Source organism: Abramis brama (genome assembly GCF_963993115.1).
Source record: "Abramis brama genome assembly, chromosome: 18".
In the NCBI taxonomy this organism is placed as follows: domain Eukaryota; kingdom Metazoa; phylum Chordata; class Actinopteri; order Cypriniformes; family Leuciscidae; genus Abramis; species Abramis brama.
The window spans coordinates 6,649,330-6,669,835 of record NC_139980.1 but is presented as its reverse complement, the minus strand read 5'-3'; the positions used below and the strand labels follow the sequence as shown (position 1 = coordinate 6,669,835).

The following is a 20,506-nucleotide window of genomic DNA, read 5'->3' as shown; positions in this document are numbered from 1 at the left end:
CCCCACCCCCCCACACACACAACTGTATGAAGAGTTCAGATGCAAAAGCCTCTAAGTGCCATCTGAAATTTTCTTCTAGAATGATCATTTTTATAAAGCTTGTATATTTAAGTTCAGTAATTTCACTTAAATGACAATTAATAGGTAATTTGCATTGCCATTTAAGTGAAATTATTGAACTTAAATATACAAGCTTGATAAAAATTATCATTCTAGAAGAAAATTTCAGATGGCACTTAGAGGCTTTTGCATCTGAACTCTTCATATATAACTTCAGGAGCTGCTCTCCCTGCTGTGTCTTCCAAGCTTGAATATGGACCATGGTTGGCACGTACCCGTCATTCATTAATGCTGTCTCCGTTTTCACTTTCCATTCCCTGCTGCCTCACTTCCAGTAACTCTTCTGTCCCCCCCACATACATACATTTTATTGGGAGGGGGTTTTATTCAACAAGAACCTCCACCTTATGTTTCTTGTGAATATTTAGTTTGTTTATTATGTGAAACTTAGCATGAGGATAGTAAAACTGAAGTTATGTGATTAACTGATTATTTCCAGAGATTGTTGAAGTATGGAAAAATTTTATATGTATTTGTTTATAAGAAGAAACAGCTGTGCCTCCAAGTTTTTGATATACAATTTGTATTTATGATATATTTATATAGATATACATTTATATAGAATGTATGTGACATTTTAAGTTTAACATGAACCAGATCTACCCTTGACAGCATCTTGATAGCATCTGAAAGGTTTGACTTTTGGGGTTAGGGTTAGTTGGGATAAAGATTGATCAGAACTTATCTGATCCTCTCTTATCTGGACTCTCTGGAAACAAAAAATTTGATCAAAAGATCACATAAGAATATAGCATAGAATGTCATACAACCATCTATTATTTCTGTTTTATAATTTTCTAGGATTTTTTTTAGGATTCTTATTCAAATTAATTTGCTAATGAATCATTCCAACCAATTGTGAACTACTTCAACTGAGTTATATATATATATACACACTGTATGCATATATATATATATATATATATATATATATATACTGTATATAAACAGTGTTTTCCCAGTTTTTTAACAAAGATGTTGATCCAGGGGCATGTTGTATTTGGTGAAATCACATTCACCAGTGTGGTCATAGGACAGAAAATAAATATGAACAGATTTGAACTTACAGCATGAGCACCAGGGTTTCATGTGTTAGAGCTCCTGTACTGCTACAGTAGATCACTTATTTCATTAATAATTTGAACAAGAAATCATACTGTAAACTTGCAATGACAGAAAGAATCACATACAAATCATGTTCATAGCTGAACTTTTTTTAATAGAATAAACCAGCCAAAGGAATTGATTTTCACAGAGAATTTATTGCACAGCCATGATGAAATACGCTCTGAATGGAAATAAGGTCATGAGTTACGATGATAGAAATATTGTAGGATAAGTCTTTTAATGACCTAATTTGAAAACCATATTAAATGGTCTCATGCAGACCTGCCTGAGGAATTATATGTAGAGTTATAGATATTCTCTCCCTTTGTGACAAGCCGGCATACACGTATGGTACCAAAACCTCTAAACGACGGGTTTAAAAATCCACAGTGAATAAATAAAAATTCTAAGTTATATTATCATCACCACATCTTTAGAGATGGTCATTATTCTTGTTTGACTGTTCACTGACTTCACCCAAACCAAAAGACTTTTTCAGACCCAAGACCCACATAGTTTAGTTATGATGGGGTACCAGGTTTCTTAATTCATAAAACTGTGTAGTTATTGTAACATTAAATATTCCACCAGACCTTTAAGTCATAAGCCTAAGCGTGTTATTGCATTTTCAGCTTGTATGTTAATATGCTTGAAAATGTTAATTGCTCTCAGTATACATCCACTGTGACAGAAGCTAACTTTCAATGAGAAAACAGATTTTTATTTATTTTTGTGGTAGGGGAATGACATCAGTACTTTCAGCCAAGCTTGACATAGGAAGTTCTGTGTTGCCTCATTTCTTTAGCAAAAATTAAAGCTACTGGTATGTGGCACAAAAAAGGCCACATTATATTCCAGCCTCTGCTGCTGAATATCCTTCCATTTGACACACCCTTCCTCTGTACATGGGGTCAGGCTGTGTTCACTGTAAAGCTGCTCTGGTTAGAGAAAGACCTTGAAGGATGTTTTTCCTTCTCTACAAGATTACCAAAAGATGCTGTGCTGAAAAAAACAGTCCAACTGCACTAGGACTGTTCACTAGCTATGTTTCCATCCAAAATTGCAATTTTAAAATTGAGCTCATATATTTATTTTATGCACGTTTTTATAATTTATTCGCATCTTGGCATTTCCATCCAGCATTTTATTTAATGCAATATCCCAAAATTCACATAAAATGGACGGAAACATAGCAACTGTTGGTATCACTCCAATTGTTTGTATTTGTGTTTCAGACTGACTTTCAGTTAAAATAATAGTGGTGATGATTTTTCAGTGACTCTTTTAACCCAGTAGGTGGTGACAAGAGATGTTTTATGAGTAAGTCATTAAATAATTAATTCATCTTTCTTGAAACACAATGCTTCATTCAAGAATTAAAGTCTATGGCTGCATCCAAAATTGCATACTTCCCTATTATGTAGTAGGCGAAAAACAGTATGTGACGTATGTCCCAATTCACAGTACTCTTAAAAGAGTAGATAAAAAGTACACAGGTTACCTACTACTTCCTCTGAAGTGTGCATACAATGGACACTTTACTATCCCATGAGGCCACGGGAGAGGATTTATGAATGGCAGTGAAGTGACATAACTGACGCTGGTAGGTCACATGACAATGACAGCTTGGCGAATGTTGTACGTCCGGATTACATTCATATTACGCACACTCATACTATATAGAACAGCCTTTTTTTCACAGTCATGAAGTAATTAGTTATCCAAAATAAGTACCTACTCAAGAGACTATGCAATTTCGGACGCAGCCTTTATGAATCGCTAAATCATTCACTCAACAGTTTTGTTCAGAAATGATTCATTCAGGCACGTCACTGTGTGTTACTCGGAGATGGGCTTTGTTTGTAACTTTTTTTATATATTGCGATCATGCAACACTGCTTAGATCAAATGCATGTGTTTCGGATAAAGTATTCTTGAATAATTCTAGAGGTTCTTATTAATTTTAGAGAAATCTGATATATGAATCCAGTTCAAAACTGGTTAATGTCAGCTAACGTTTTCTTTCCTATTTAGGTGTTTGGGCTTTCTAAACTTTATGTATAACCTTCAGAGGAAGGATTCAGAGATCAGCAGATCAAGTACTGTAGTTGGTTTGTTTCTCTTATACATGTTCTGTTAAATTATGACAGTTAAATGCTCCTCAGAGTTGTTATTTGTCCAATTTTCCTCAAGAAAACATTGTTTTACATATGACAAAGTTTATCCATTTTTCCCTGAGGCTGTAATTAGTCACTCACTAGTGAACTGATGATTGGGTGAATTGATTCCACATGCTGAATTAAATCTTCATGGCCCTCTCAAAGCACAAATCACATGTTGTTCTTGCCTATTTTGCATTTAGTGTTTTTCATATTTGCGCCCCATTTCACCATGAGCCGTTTCTGGTGTCATAAGCAGAATGATAGCACTGGAATCAAAAGATTTTCTCATGAACCTCTGATTTAAAATGAGTACAAGCTTAATTCATTCAGTCTGTGTCATTTCTAAAATGATCCACAAGATATTTTATAGCCAGAATCCATCTTTCTGACGTAGTACCAGAGGACTGCTGATATGAGTCTGTGTTGTGTTAGACAGGGCTTGGAATCACATTGTGTTCACATAGCTAGTCGCACTGTGTCAGCCACATGTCTGTGGTCAACGTGAACCCAAAAATCCAAAATGTGAGGCAATAGTTGGTTTATGGGCACATTATTAGTATTTAGTTACTATAGTATTTAAATCCAGCTTAGATGTTCTGAGTAAAGTGCTCTTCTCTTTTACCTATTTACCTCCTCCCTAGAGGTTCAAAAATATATGGGCCAACTAGGAGTTTAACATTTTCCCATTGCAAATTATATGATTGTATTGACAGTTTGAGTAAAAAGTTGAATTAAAAATAACTGTGACATAATGTAATATTTTTAAAGAGTCCCTTTTTTGCTTTAAAGGTACAGTAAGATTTTTGGAATAAAATATTCAAAAATCACTTGCAACAGTGTGATATATTTCCTGCAGTTGTGTACTTACAATATCCCAAAAGTTCCCAAAGATTTTTAATTTCAGAGAAATTCCAATTTTAGATAATGGCTCGTCCCTGTTCACTGTCGCCTGTCAATGACGTAATATCCGCTTTTTCCCTGGTTTCCGCTCGTACTGCCATAGTAACCATGGTGACAGACGTGGACAACTGCGTTACGTCTAGCGGCACGCTCACACTGTTGTTGTTTCGTTCAAACATTATGGACCATGGCAAGCAGACGTTGGGACAAAAGGAGAACTAAAACGAGGATCAATATCAGCGTGGCGTTTTCGAGATGCCGAGAGCTCCGCGTCCGTGACAAACTTCGACTTGACAGAGATGTTAGTCTTGCATGTATTTTATTAGACAGGTGAGCAAATGTACATAAAATATATATAGCTCAACATGATGAAATGTTAGAATATGATCAGTATGTTATTCTAATGTTGATCTAGTTTACAGCTAGTCTCATACGGACAAACTAACACATAGAATAACATTATAACTTTCAACACATTTAAATGCAGTTTAGTGTGATAGTGAAGACCAAGTGAAACAGCACTGCGTTACCTCACAAGTTTAATTCGTCAAATAAACTGACCTGTGTGAGTATTAATTCTGCACTTGCGGGTAAGTTAGTTCGGTAGAATGAAATGTCCTTATTCCTTTATATCCGTGGGACTCGCGTGTGGCGCTGATATCTGTCTCTCATTAGCAATCGTGCTATGCTTCATACCACATGTTAAAAACATGAATGTATTCACTCATCCATAAACATTATTAGATCCATCATCATGAAGACAAGTTCCATAATTCTGCTTATGCGTCATCAACCGACGCCTTTGTTATTGTAAGAGGTTAGCGACCCCTAGTGGCGAAAAAAATTACATATTGTAGCTTTAATGACAGCAGCACTCGAGCTGCAATAACTTCACAAGTTTGTGTAAAACCTGATGATAATTTTCTCATGATTTGAGAATGATTCAAAGAGCATCTTGTGCTTGTGCAATGGAAGCAATAACATCTGACTGTCTGTACAAACACAGTTTGCAAGATCAGTATCACAAATTTTAAAATAGAACCTTAAATAATTCTTATTAATTAGAGTTCTTTAAAAACTCATTCTGTTTATATTATTATTTATATTTGACTTTGAATCCTTGATTTTTAAAGTGGTTTCAGGCTCTTGGACACTACCGTTCAAAAGTTTGGGTTCAGTAGTATTTTATTTAAGAAATTAATGCTTTTATTCAGCAAGGATTCATTCAATTGATCAAATGATACAGTATAAAGACTTGTTGCAAAAGATTTCTGTTTCAAATTTTTAAAACTTTTTATTTATCAAAGATCCTGAAAAAAATAATAATTATATTTTCAACAAAAATTAAGCAGCACAATTGTTTTCAACATTTATAATAACAAGAAATGTTTTTTCGCACCAAATCATCATATTAGAGTGATTTCTGAAGGATCATGTGACGCTGAAGACTGGAGTAATGATGCTGAAAATTCAGTTTTGCCATCACAGAAATAAATTAGGCTACATATTAAAATAGAAAACAAATGCAGCCTTAGTGAGCATAAAAAACTTCTTACAAAAACATTTAAAAAAGTACTGACCCCAAACTTTTGAACGTTAGCAGTGATAGTGGACTTATTCTTTTTTTTTTCAGTAAAGCTTGGAAAACATCTTTATTTTTGACAGTTGCTAAGAAATGCTTTTCCAAGTCACCACATTTGAGGCTATGCATGTTAGTCACATTACAGATGTTTACTTTGTTTCTGCCGAATGAATGCTGTCAGCGGGCAGTCTGCATGTGCTTCCACTTCAGCGCTCTCTTCTGATCTCTTCTGACCACAGACTGTTCACCCCAAAATAAAAATTCAACATTTACTCACCCTAATATTATTTCAAAGCTGTTTTACTTTCGCTTTTGAATAGAACACAAAAAAGACATTTATCAGAATGTCTAAGCTGCTGTCTTCCATACAGTGAAAGGTGACCATGACTCAGTACTGTATGTTAATGCTAAAAGTGCGTTATATTCTACCCATAAGCCCCACTTTTCATAAGCGTGTGGTTATGAAAAGTATATGATATAGTGCTGTAACACAGTCTGAAAATATTGTGGCTCTGTTTTTCCTATCACGTGAGGCTGATTTCTCCACACGTGTCTCAAAGAGTGTTTTCCCTCTTTTGAGAGTTTCTGTGACTCCAGTCATTATTGTATATTATGGCCTTCCCTCAAAAATTAAGAGTGAAGATGTTGGAAAAGCTCCATTGACGATCAGGGAAAAGTAAAAGTTGCATCTGATTTGGGAGGTATCATCCATGCATTCACTGAGAATCCAAACAGGTTCTCAGGTCAATCGGGATCATGAACCACAAGATTGTTCTTAAATCTTGTGTCAAAACCTTGCCATCAGATTGGATCTAATCACTCTACTACCCAATAGTTCTTGATATTTCTGGAGAAATCTTTATGTATTTAAACATAGTTAAACAAACCTAATGTGAGGCCCCCAAATCATCATCCGGACCTCCCTTAACCACCTGGCAAAGTCAAGATGGAAATGGTAACTTATATAATGCCAGAATATTAGAGTCCAAGAGCTCTAACATTGCCCTAGTGTTGGTGTCCAGCTCATCAATATTCATTAGAGGATCTCTTATGGTGGCTTTAATGGCCATGCTGCCAGGCCCGTTTGAAGGATTACCACACATTAAATGAATTCTATGCATGTGAGACTCTCGCTGTATTTAATAAAAGATGTTAAATATTTAAAAATTCAAAATGTTCTTAAACAGTTGTTTACTTTATCTAGTTTGCTAGCCATGTGCCATATAGAGAAAGCTGAATGCAGGCATTTCAAATGAATGTATTTGAATAGTTCACTAGCTTTATTAGTCTTTTGTGTTATAACAGTTGTTTGATTGGTGGCATTATGTCTTATTTGGTATGTATTTAGTGTATTGTGATTTTCCCACATAGTGCTGAAATTATGGGCAATCAACTGGAAAAGCAGTTTTGAGTAGAGATTAGACAGTATTGCTATTGTTATAATTACACATATCTGTATTAATAATTATGATAATAATAATAATAACAAAAATATATTACTAATAGCAATAATAATCTAGATGGTCACACATTTATTTATATTTATTATTATTATTATTAAAAATTCATACATTTGTGACCATCTAAAAATGATTATTATTGTTAATCACTATCATAATAATGCAAAGTTGTTTATCAATCTAAATGCTTGCAAATTTATTTTTGGCTTTGTCATAATGAATAACTCAAATTAATGAATGAATGGGTCAAATAAGTTACTTTACCTTTGAATGGCATTTAACAATATACCAGATATTGAAGAACCGTTAAATATGAATATCTGTAAGAAAACTCCAAAGCCAGTGCTGTCTTTTTTGGTTTTTCAATTTTGGTCACATTTCTTCATGCTTTTATAGGAAACATATGCTCTTTTTTTTACTTTCCTGCTAATTTTCCTCATGAACTGCCCTTGTGTTTTCAATCCATGAGGAGCGATTGGCTCAATAAACAGAGTTTTCCTATGTGCAACGATCAGCCAAACACAGGCACTCTGTGGCTGCGTGTTTATCTGCAGCTCTCGGTGCATTTCCATTGACACACGGTGTGTGTCTCTGCAGGTGCGCATCGTGCGTGAAACTCATAAAGAAGTTTCTGTGAGGATACTTCCCCCAGCTTCCTCACAAAGTTCTCCCCACCTTTTCATCATTAAAGTTAGCTGATGAAAAAATAAGCGATGAGGAATTTTATGAAGCACCTTTCATATATGGTGGCCCTCCTCCTCCTTTAATGTAACTCTTCACTATCTGTCCACACCAGTGGTTTCTCTGTCATCCATCTGAACTTCTACACACCTTACTACATTTGTCCATTTCTGTCTTCGTCTCTAAAATGTTTCTTGTCTTATAAACTTAAGTAAAACCCAGCATCCCCCCATCAACCCTTTCTACTGAAAATACACTTCCATAGTTTGTGCCAGGATTCATTTCCTTTAAATGTAGTGCTGAGAGCAAAGGAAAACTGCCCCCAGGAAGTTTAACTGAAGCGATGTGGAAATATTTACATGTCCGCTGTCTAATACCTTCCGTGGACATTCCTGAACCTCCTCTTTACTACAGAATGAGACCTTTGTATGGTTGCATTTGGGCAGCGTCTCCACACAGCAGCCTCTACAACTATGTTGGATGACTAATGTTGGTGTGACCGGGCGTACTTCATCTTACGCCCGGTTCACACATACTCCTTTTGCGGTACGTATTGTAGTATGTATGCGGTGCAGAAGCAGCACGGGCTCATATGATGTGCGCAACTGATCCACGGCTGTATACCACAAACACAACATTTATTCATGATTTCAAATCCAAAACTTGAAAGTGGTTTTCAGCATTGTGATTCTCTTTGTACACAGTACAGTCACTTTTAAATGCATTAACTTTAAATTATTCAATTAATTACTTAGGCTATAGATTTATACATTAAGTTGCTCAAGCAAGTGGCAAAACATTTAAATGTACTTTAAATCACACTGTGGTTGCTATGGTGTTCTGGATGGTTGCTAGCCGGTTGCTAGGATGTTGCTATGTGATTGCTACAGTGTTGTGGGTGATTGCTAGGCGGTTACTAGGCTGTTTTGGATAGTTGCTGGGTGACTGCTAGGGTGTCAGAATTTTTATAGACTGGATTCTATGAGAGAATGTGGAGTTTGTTAGTTCCAAATTTGACTCTCTGATTCTTTAATGAGGGATTTAATTTAATTTTCCATTGGAAACTAAAGGGGACTAAAGGAGAATCACAATTTTTTTCTTTCAAATAGAGATCAAAATTCTCCCATGATTCTGAACAGACTAATTAAACAAAATAACATGCAATTTACTAGAGGTTCTGACAAAATATTCATTGCTGCAGTCTATTTAAAAATATTTAATTAATTTGAATGAATTAAATTGGTTTGTTTGAATGAATAATTCAATGACTCACTCATAAATAGAGTGTTGCATGTATGAAGTCACTTTGAAGGCCAATCGACAGTTAACATCACACTGGTTCCCTCAACAAAAACCCAATAGGATTTTTCCATAGGCTTTTGTTGATCACAGAGATACATTTTTGCTATAATCCAAAAGTATATGATACTTGCACGTTTTGTCCATCAAGATAATTTTCACAGATAAACACATCTTTTATGAATTTTAAAGCCTAAATGCAGTTGCCAGAAGTAAAAAGCTAGTAAAGGTAGGCTAAACGAGCTACACTACGGTCGCATGAATTTAACGTCACCATCACTAAGCTTCCGACAACTCTTTCAGTCTTTATCTAAAAATATTTTCCCAGAAAGTTTGAGTTAGAATAGTTTGTAAGAGCACAATTATAACCATAACAAAGCTGTAAAAGCGAACTGAGCTGACCTGTTCGGCGCGATGACGTTTAATCTCCTCGACAGACTCTAGTCCCATTTAGCCACTTGTTAGCAACCGCCTTTATCAAGACACGTTACAGTTTCAAAAATCACAAGTGGGGTAATACTGATGTATTTTATGTTGCAGAATAAAACACGAAAGTGTCTTGAGCTTGTGTTCACCACAGACCTATTTCAGCTATTAAACCAAAATCCCATTCCAGAAACCCATTGACTTTTGGACGATGGAACCAGAAGTGCTAAAATGCTAACTCGCTTCCCCGTTTTGGCCTACAAAGTTATGTCATACCTGCACCACTCTATAATTCACTTGTTTCGTTACTTGATGGATCAGATTTCATACCTATACATGACAACTGCTCTCTCTCTGACGCAGATTTGAAAGTGATTTTGTCAATAGACACATGCGAATTGTTGTCATTTAGGAATAAGATTGTGTAAATATTTGAATCGAGATTGCGATCTTTTAACGATTAATCTTGCAGCTCTAAAATACACGTATGATATTTTAAGATGCCTCCTTAGTTTGGCTTAAAAATAGTTCAGACCAAATGTACACTTGATGGTTTATAGCTGTCATCTAAACTTCAGCGTTTTAAACTTAAGACCATTTTACTGGAAATGCCCCAAAGCCAATCTCTGACAGACAGCTCTATCTTCACTGAAAGTATCTAATGTCACTGAAAGGCTCTTCAGCAGCTGGGACAATGAAATGGTTGGTATACATATGACTAAATACATATACCTGGAATGACAATGAAATGAAATCTCTGAGATTGGACCTGAAGAGATCTCTGCTTCATCGTTCTTACTAAAGACTTTGGATGATGGCAGACTGCTGATGTTGCGCCAGGGGCCACTAGATTGTTGGATGATATCTATATCAACCGCCTAAACCTCTAGTGAAAGCCTGGGCCACATCTGGTCATTCTCATGATGCTTAAAGTGTAGAAAGAAATTCAAAAATGCAATAAAATTGATTGAGGTTGTTCTTTTCAAAATAGAGGAATTAGCATGGTGGTATTCTAGCGTGTGCATTGTAATATTTCAGTGAATAAAAACACTCTTATTCCAGGAAAGAATACTCCGTCTACAAAACTGTTTTTCTCTGTCTGAGACTGATTGAAAATGTTTACATGACCCTTGTGGCTATTCAGTGATTATGAGATGGATTTTAGTCCATTTGATGTTGTTTCCCAGTGCTTTTTGATCCATTACAAACAAATGTTTTTTTTTTTTAATTTTTTATCACCGTCTACGCAGAGAATCTTTTTTTTTTTTTACTCCTCCTGTTTGAGATGTCTGGGCTCCTCCTGCGTCAGTGTTTTTTCTATTTTAAACTAAAATGTGTATATTTGTCCCAAATAGTTCTCTGCAAATGTGAAGTACCTAAATAGCAATGCAACCTTTTGCACCTTCACATTTCCATTTGAACATACTTGCCTCTCTCCTTGTGCTCTGACATGTTGTGTTCACAGTGTGTGTGTGTGTGTGTGTTCTCTCTTTCCTTCCCCTGAACTCAGTGGCTCTCATCATAAAGGTATCTTTGTGATAGCCTAAGGTCTAATTTAAAGCAAGGGGGCCAGCAGTTGCAGCTGTGTTACTTTCCTTGGCTGGCCTGATTTTTCAGACCCTCTAACACCACAGACAGCCCAGTTATGCAAACACGTCTATCAAAAGACTCTTGGCCCTGTGGAAAAACAGTGCTCTAAAAAGTCATGTTATCTCTTCCCAGAGGCACTGTAAGTATCAAGCTTGGAAAAAAAGGTAAAGTCTGCCTTTTCTGAACCAGTTTCTTTAAAAAAAAACACTAGACCTGAATGATGAACGACCAGTGAAGTCTGATTAGACATAAAATGACTTGTATGAGCTGGTCCTTTTTTAGTGAATAAAGCATACAGTGTGACCAGTGTAGTCCAATTTCCAAGTTAATGACTCTTAGGTGGCTGTTTTTAGTGAATCAAACACATACAGCAGAACCAGTGTAACCTGATTCCTGACAAATGAGTTTCTGAATGAAACTGTTGAGTGAATGATTTAGCGATTCATAAAGGCTGCATCCGAAATCGCAATCTCTCTTGAGTGTGTACTTATTTTGAATAAGTAATTACTTCACGACCGCTAAAAAATGATGTTCTATATAGTATGAATGTAATTTGGACGTATTACATCCGCCATGCTGTCATGTGACCTACCAGCGTCGGTTACATCACTTCACTGCCATTCACAAATCCTTGCCCGTGGCCTCAAGGGATAGTAAAGTGTCCATCGTATGCACACTTCAGAATCTCGCCGGAAGTACTGTAGTAGGTCATCTGGGTACTTTTTGCCTACTCTTTTATGAGTACTGTGAATTTTAATATACTACTTTTGTCACATACTGTTTTTCGCCTACTTTATAATTGGGAAGTATGCAATTTCGGATGCAGTGTAGTCTGATTTCTGAAGGAATGACACTAATTAGCCCGTTTTTTTTTTTTTTTTTGTCAATCAAAGACATACAGTGCAACCACTGTAGTATGATTCCCAAACAAATTACAAATTACAAAATCAAAATCATGCAGTGTGACCAGTGTAGTCCAGTTCCTGAGAGAATGAATCCTAGGATATGGTTGTTTTTTGTGAATCAAACACATACAGCACAGCCATTGTAGTCTGATTCCTGAACGAATGACTCTTGTGAGCCGATTCTTTTTAATAAATCAAAAACAAACCGTGTGACCAGTGTAGTCCAATTCCTGAGCGAATGACTCTTATGAGTTGGTTGTTTTGTAGTGAATCATAAAACATACATGGTGAGCAGTGTGGGTCTGATTACAGAACTTTTTTTTGTTTGTTTTTTGTGAATCAAAAACATATAGTGTGACCAATTGTAGTCTGATTACAGAAAAATGTCAGTTTGAGTCGATTCTTTTTAGTGAATCAAAAACTGGACATTTTTTTAGTGTTGTTCTATAATATACTGCATTAAACATTAACATTGTTCAAAATGTTCTTCTTCTCTGTTCCACTGAAAAAAAATAGCAACATAGTCATAACGGCATGGCAGAATTTTTTTTTTGGAGTTAAAATATTTCTTTAATGGCAAACACAAGCAAACCCAGAACATTTATGGTTGAAGCCAGACAGAGTTAAAGGATTGCAGACAGAGGGCTGTGGTTAAGATTATTCTAGTGATTGGTGTGGGAAATTTGTCAAGGAGTTTTATTTTTAGATTGTTATCCGGATTTGGGTCTCAATCTTTAATATTTGTTCATTCTTAAGTGACAGCAGCGCTGCAGCCTTTTTGTTTCCATAGCACTGGTCCGACAATCCTGGAGACAGCGAGTGTCTCGGTTTCTCCTCCAGATGCGTGCTAAGGACCAATAGACAGGAGAAGTCTTCTCATCTGATTGAAGTCAATAACAAGTGAGGAATGTTTCTCCACTTTTTGAAGTTTTTCTTCAAAAGCTCACAGGATCTGTTGGGGGAATGTAGAACATCACTTTAGGGCTGCAGTAATCTAGCCTCATGGGCCAGAGGGCAGAAAACATTCCAGAAATTTTTCCCAGTGACAATGACCCTAAGATCGAAATTTGCGTACAGGTACACACTGTTCAGCGACCCACTAATGTCTTCATATAATCCTACATGAAGTGGCCAAGGAGAACCCCTCTGCGGACCGTAAACGATATTGGTATAACTGTTTCAATTGGTTGTACTGCCAGGAAAGTGTTTGTGTGTATTAAAATCATTCCAGATTGTAGCTCTGCACAAACCCACAAGAGCCTGAAGAGTTTACATCATACGAATGAAAACCTAACGTGTATAAAACACTATCAGTCAGATGTCTTTTTGAGGACATGCCAGGCTTTTTTCACCTCTCCTCAGATATTGTGATTGTTCTGTGCGCGTTTCGGCCTTGTTTTCACTTTCTCAGCATTTGAATTGTTACAAAGAGAATCATTCTCAAATAATTATTTTTACCTGCATAGATGTTTTGTTATCTGAAGAAACATCTGAAGAGACGTGAAATCCCAGGCTTATGTTAAACACACAAACGCTGCATTCCAGCAAAGGCGGCCGGTCCCAAACGAATTCATTTCAACACCTGATCTTGTTCTGTTGAAACAGCTTGGACCCTCATATCACACATACTTTCAGTTTTACTCCCGTTTGAGGCCAGTGGGTGCCTCTTTAATCTGTGACCTCGCAATAGACCTCATGTAAGTTTGTTGACTCCCTCTCTTCCCTTTTCTCCAGGCATTCAGACGAGTCTCTGTGCGAGTGTCAGGTCATGTATACCTCACCTGCTCTGTGGGCAAGACAAGCAGATCCTTGTTGACACATGCAGTAGTCAATGTATTCAAGCTGACAGTCTAATGTGCTGGATTAATGTGTGCGCTGGGAGAGATGGATGGATGGGTGAATGCATGATGCTAAGTATAAAGATTTTCTCTCCAGTCCCCCATCTTCCTGCATGCCTCATTTGGTCCTTTTTAAGCGTCTAAAGTTTGGCTTGTCTGGTAGACCATTGATGGTATGAGGAGAAGTGCAACAAAGTTAAAATCATGCTACATGACAACCAATTAGTCCCCAAAAAATTAAAGAGATACTCCACCCAAAAATAAAAATCCTCTCACAATTTACTCATCTTCATGTCATCCCAGATATAAATGACTTTCTTTCATCAGATGAACACAAACTGAGATTTTAGAAAAATAATCAGTCTCTGTGAGTCCATATAATGCGAATGGACAGTAACTCAAAAGATTATGCTTCAAAAACAAAGTAAAATTGACAATGTTTCCTATTAAACACACCTGTCTTTTTGCTTCAGAAGGCAATAATTCATCAACTGTATGGATTACCATTGTGTTCGTTTTCGTGGTTTTTGAAGCATCGACTTTTGGGTTACTATCCACTTGCATTGTATAGACTCAGAGATATATTATTTTTCTAAAATCTCCATATGTGTTCCACTGAAGAAAGAAACTAACATACACTCACCTAAAGGATTATTAGGAACACCTATTCAATTTCTCATTAATGCAATTATCTAATCAACCAATCACATGGCAGTTGCTTCAGTGCATTTAGGGGTGTGGTCCTGGTCAAGACAATCTCCTGAACTCCAAACTGAATGTCAGAATGGGAAAGAAAGGTGATTTAAGCAATTTTGAGCGTGGCATGGTTGTTGGTGCCAGACGGGCCAGTCTGAGTATTTCACAATCTGCTCAGTTACTGGGATTTTCACGCACAACCATTTCTAGGGTTTACAAAGAATGGTGTGAAAAGGGAAAAACATCCAGTATGCGGCAGTCCTGTGGGCGAAAATGCCTTGTTGATGCTAGAGGTCAGAGGAGAATGGGCCGACTGATTCAAGCTGATAGAAGAGCAACTTTGACTGAAATAACCACTCGTTACATCCGAGGTATGCAGCAAAGCATTTGTGAAGCCACAACACGCACAACCTTGAGGCGGATGGGCTACAACAGCAGAAGACCCCACCGGGAACCACTCATCTCCACTACAAATAGGAAAAAGAGGCTACAATTTGCACAAGCTCACCAAAATTGGACAGTTGAAGACTGGAAAAATGTTGCCTGGTCTGATGAGTCTCGATTTCTGTTGAGACATTCAGATGGTAGAGTCAGAATTTGGCGTAAACAGAATGAGAACATGGATCCATCATGCCTTGTTACCACTGTGCAGGCTGGTGGTGGTGGTGTAATGGTGTGGGGGATGTTTTCTTGGCACACTTTAGGCCCCTTAGTGCCAATTGGGCATCATTTAAATGCCACGGCCTACCTGAGCATTGTTTCTGACCATGTCCATCCCTTTATGACCACCATGTACCCATCCTCTGATGGCTACTTCCAGCAGGATAATGCACCATGTCACAAAGCTTGAATCATTTCAAACTGGTTTCTTGAACATGACAATGAGTTCACTGTACTAAAATGGCCCCCACAGTCACCAGATCTCAACCCAATAGAGCATCTTTGGGATGTGGTGGAACGGGAGCTTCGTGCCCTGGATGTGCATCCCACAAATCTCCATCAACTGCAAGATGCTATCCTATCAATATGGGCCAACATTTCTAAAGAATGCTTTCAGCACCTTGTTGAATCAATGCCACGTAGAATTAAGGCAGTTCTGAAGGCGAAAGGGGGTCAAACACAGTATTAGTATGGTGTTCCTAATAATCCTTTAGGTGAGTGTACATCTGAGATGGCATGAGGGTGAGTAATTGATGAGATCGAGATTCGAGGAAATAGTCTTTAATAATTAAATCCAATGGGCACAGGAAAACTCAAGAAGAGATAATAATTATTATACAACCCAAATAACAGACACAACCAGACCATGAACTGTGGAAACTAAGGGCTTAAATACACAGACAGTACATTAGAGTTTTAGAAGCCTTAAAAAGATAGGTAAAATTTTCCATCTGGTAAACTCTCTAAACATGGCAAATAAAAACAAACTGTACTATGATTTATTTCCTAAATAATTGTAAATAATGTAAAGAAATTCATGGTACAAATGACAGATTTGGCTTTTACATTTTGTTTTATTCATTCATAACACATCCCTTAGGCCATTTACCCCAGGAAAATGTAACATACAGATTGAGTTTCTTGTTTGTCTTCAAACGGCTACAGATTTCTTTAGAGGATTTGTCAAGAGCGCAGCTTTACTGCCGGCCAAGGTCTCTCTCAGCGGTGACGTCTGACCCAAACGTTCACCGATGCAAGATTTTGCGAAGGTGGCAGAATTATGTCTTTGATTTGACTCTCCCCTGCAGTCTGTGTGAGCTTCATATTTGATCTCAGGTCAGTGAGTTGAGGGGAACAAGTCTCCCCTTTGTGCCTGGCTGCAGCTTTGAACGGTCTCATACTCCTACAGACAGTGCCAGAGCAAAAGAAGTGCCAGTCACCCTGACCTGTCTGGCTGATGAAAGCGATGACCACATGCCAAGCGGGACTTCCAAAAATCGTATTAATGGAAAACATTGGCTCTTGAAAGCTTTAGCGCTGTCCTGAAAAGCAGGCACTTAGAAACACCATAAACCAGAGCTACAAAATGCAACATTAAATGGATTTATGGGACTGAACAAATGTTTACAAGCCCTTTGAGTTATTATGAATATTTATATAAAAATTAAATAAAATGTAGTAAGCTCAAAATGATGATATGATCTTTCCATAGACCTCACTGTTGGAGGTTTTCCTTGATAGTTTGGAGACCTTAAGGAGCAGGGAGGATACCCGGTTGCATTACTCCCTTAGTAAGAACTGGCTGCAATTCAGCATCTCACGCACCAGGAAACAGCTTCAAAGACTTCCAGCTTACACTGAGAGAACTGAGTTAAGTGCACCATAAGCCTCGTTGAAGAATCACTGTCTGTGTCAAAATAGCAGGATAATGGGCCATTAAAACATCCTCCTTCTATTAAAACATAAATCTGACGATCTTGAAGCAACTTGGAAGCCCATTTAAGCCACAGAATGGAGAAATTAAAAAGTAATCTTGACTTTATATCTCACAATTGCAAATGTATTTAATTTCTCCCACTATGCGACTATATTTCGCAATTTCAACTTTTCCTCGTAATTGTGACTTTATCATAATTACCTTTATCGCAATTGTGACTTTTTATCTCACAATGTGACATTGTTTCTGTTACGGATATGCAGACACAGGAGAGGAAGATGGATGGTGAATAGTGATTTATTGATAATATAAAGGTGCAGTGATGAGGTAAGCAGGGTAGTGGAGTCCAAAGGATGATCTTAATGGAGAAACAGAGGAAAGGAAGTCACTGGAGACGGGGGGAATAGTCCACGCATGAACGAGGTCGGACAATGAACTGTGGTGAGGAGTGTGCATTTGTAGTGGCAGTGATGAGGGTGATGATGACGTGCAGGTGGGGACCAGGAGGGATGCTGGGAAGTGTAGTGCAGAGGATGGTGGCTAGGTGGAAATGTGACTGTTTCTCATAACTTTATAACTTACTTTATATCTCTCAATACTGAATTAATATTTTTATTTTATATTTTTTTTTATTTGAATTTACTTTAGAAATTAACTTCTATAAAAGATAATTACAGCCCCCTTCTTCCCCTTAACAGTTCAGATCTTATTTACGACAAATTGCCATGTCAGTCCTATTTGGGGCATGCAAGACCAACTCCTGTCTACTAGAATAGTGAAATACTGAAATCTCAAAAAAACGTTTTGCCAAGCTCACATTTCAAATCACCAATAAAATCAGACATGGACTGTCTGTTAAATGTTGTTTATTATGCTTAAAATAGCAAAAAAATGCCTGATTTTCTGGTTGATCTAGCCAATGCGCATGTGCACTCCCAAGCGTGCATTAACAAGACACTGTTGTTTTTTTTTTATGGGAATCTGAGCTTTTGACAGCTGCTGCAGTGACGCAATGAATTTACCAATTTGCATTTGGCTCTTTTATTTAGAAGATGGGGCTTATTAAGCCATACTTAAGCCAAAGAAGTTGTGCCATAATTATGCATGATTGCTTTTCATTAGCATCAAAGTTCAGAAGAGGTAGCACATTTTGCCTGACCTTTTCCTGCACAGGGAACACTTACATAATCAGCCGTTGGCCTTTTCAGTAGTTCACTATGTCCTGCCATGGTTATGACTTCCATTGTGGGAATCTTAATAATGCATAGAGCCTATAAGCAGTTTTTTTTTTTTATTAACTAGTGATGATGTTTATGAGCAGTGTGTGCTTTCACACAGTTCTGTCCTGTAGGGTGTCAGTCACTCCCTCTGGCAGCTCAATGAGGTGTTAATGCCGCAAGTTGAACTGATTGGACCGGGGACCTTTCAACGGCCCTCAGCCCCACCGTGGTGGTGATGTTTTTATGTTTTGTAGGGTTTCATGTCAAACACTTTAGTAACACCTTTTCAGGACCATACCACGCCATGTAGAGAGAACACTGTTAGGTACGCTATGAGTACAAAGAATTACCTTGTTTTTGCCCCTACATTTTATTACTTCTTGCTGCTTGCTACTTACACATTCTTTACCTTCTTGTGGTGTTGATGGGATATACTTGAAAGCACTGGGGTACACTATAAAAGCACTGGTTTCCTTCTCATGCAATCCCAACGGTTTCCTGTGCTAGCTTGCAGTACATAAGGGGCATTTGTGTGAGCACAAACGAAGATATTTTGAAGAATCTGGTTAACCAAACAGTTGATGGACCCCATTGACAATTTTTTTTAACATAATATGGAAGTCAATGGGGTCCATCAACTGTTTGGTTAACCAGATTCTTCAAAATATCTTCTTTTGTGTTCAGCCTGATCTCACGGCAATTCGTATGAATTCTATGAGGTGGCTAATTCGTACGAATTCATACGACCTCACTCGTACGAATTAGTAAGATTTTTGCTAAATCGTACATATTTTACGAATTGCCCAATTCGTATGAATTCATACGAATGACCTACCCCTGACCCCGCCCCTAAACCTACCCATCACGTGGGTTTAGACAAATCGTACAAATTCGTACGAGTGAGGTCATACGAATTCGTACGAATTAACCACCTTTTTATCACTCGTACGAATTGGCCGTGAGATAGCGCTGGTTCAGCAGAAGAAAGAAATTCATACAGGTTATTTGGAACAACTTAAGAGTGAGTAAATGATGACAGAATTTTTTATTTTTGAACGAACTATCCCTTAAACACCACAGAGAACTGCGATTTGAGATAAGAGTGCTTGTCTGCACTGCGGCCCGAGTGTTCAGTACTGCAAATATTTACACCTTGTGAGCCATTTATAAGTAAAAAATTCTGTACCTTAGTGTAAGTTCCCAAAAAGGAAGCACTTCAACCTGTTTTGTCAGAGGTCATGCTCTAAATGTTTGCTCATACATTACTTACTGTCATTCCTCACACAGATTAATGACATTGTTCACAAGGCTTAAACTCTTGCGGTACTGAACACAGGTTGAACTGAAGACATGCACTTTCATTTCATTTCATTTTCTTTTCATTTCTTTACTTTTCTTGTAATTTTTTTATTTTTTTATTTCCCTGGACCCCAGTTTGAAAACATATGAGTTAGGTTAATATACTGCAAGGTTTTTTTTTTTTTTTTCAAGGGTTGGGTTTTATGTAATTTTCAAGCCATTAATGTGTACTTGATTTTATATTTATTTTTCAAAAGGTAGACAGACGTTAAGGACATGATCCTCTCTTGAGCCTTGTTAACTGTGGTGCCCTTTTTCAAAGCTGTGGCTGAGTGAAACCACAAGCAAATTTTTTCTGTTATATAACCGTAGACTGAATAGATGCACACTTTCAAAATCATCATGCTGCTTTATGCGCTGGTGAACCTCTTCATTTAGCAAGTCAAACACATTTCCATGCTGCTCAATCAAAAGAGCAAGATTCATTTGAAGCCAAAGCTCAAAAGTTTCCACCTCAGAGTGGAATCAGATGCTCCTCTGAGCAAAACACTTCAGGTGGGGGACACTCTGCTATGTTATTTTCAAAAGCTAAACAGCAAAAAGTCATCTAATATGTTGAGGGTGGCTCTGAATGTGGCTAACAACATTGGCAGAAGGGCAGGAACCTAAACTAACAAGTCTAGCCTCAGCCACAAAAGTCAAACACCGGCTAAAATAACATCGCCTAACAGTGCAAAATCAGACACCACGTTTTATTACCGTGGGGCCCTCTGTTCTCAGATTCACTCAATGAGTCCAATTGACCCACCTCGGCAGGCAGTGAAGGTGACATGTTTAAATGTTA

General features: G+C 37.5%; 1 long non-coding RNA gene across 1 annotated transcript in view; it reads left to right on the top strand.

The window, feature by feature from the left end:
* The window catches only part of LOC311068704, a 68,166-nt gene that overhangs the window by 37,794 nt on the left and 9,866 nt on the right, over window positions 1-20,506 (top strand). The gene's annotated exons all lie outside the window — the stretch shown is intronic.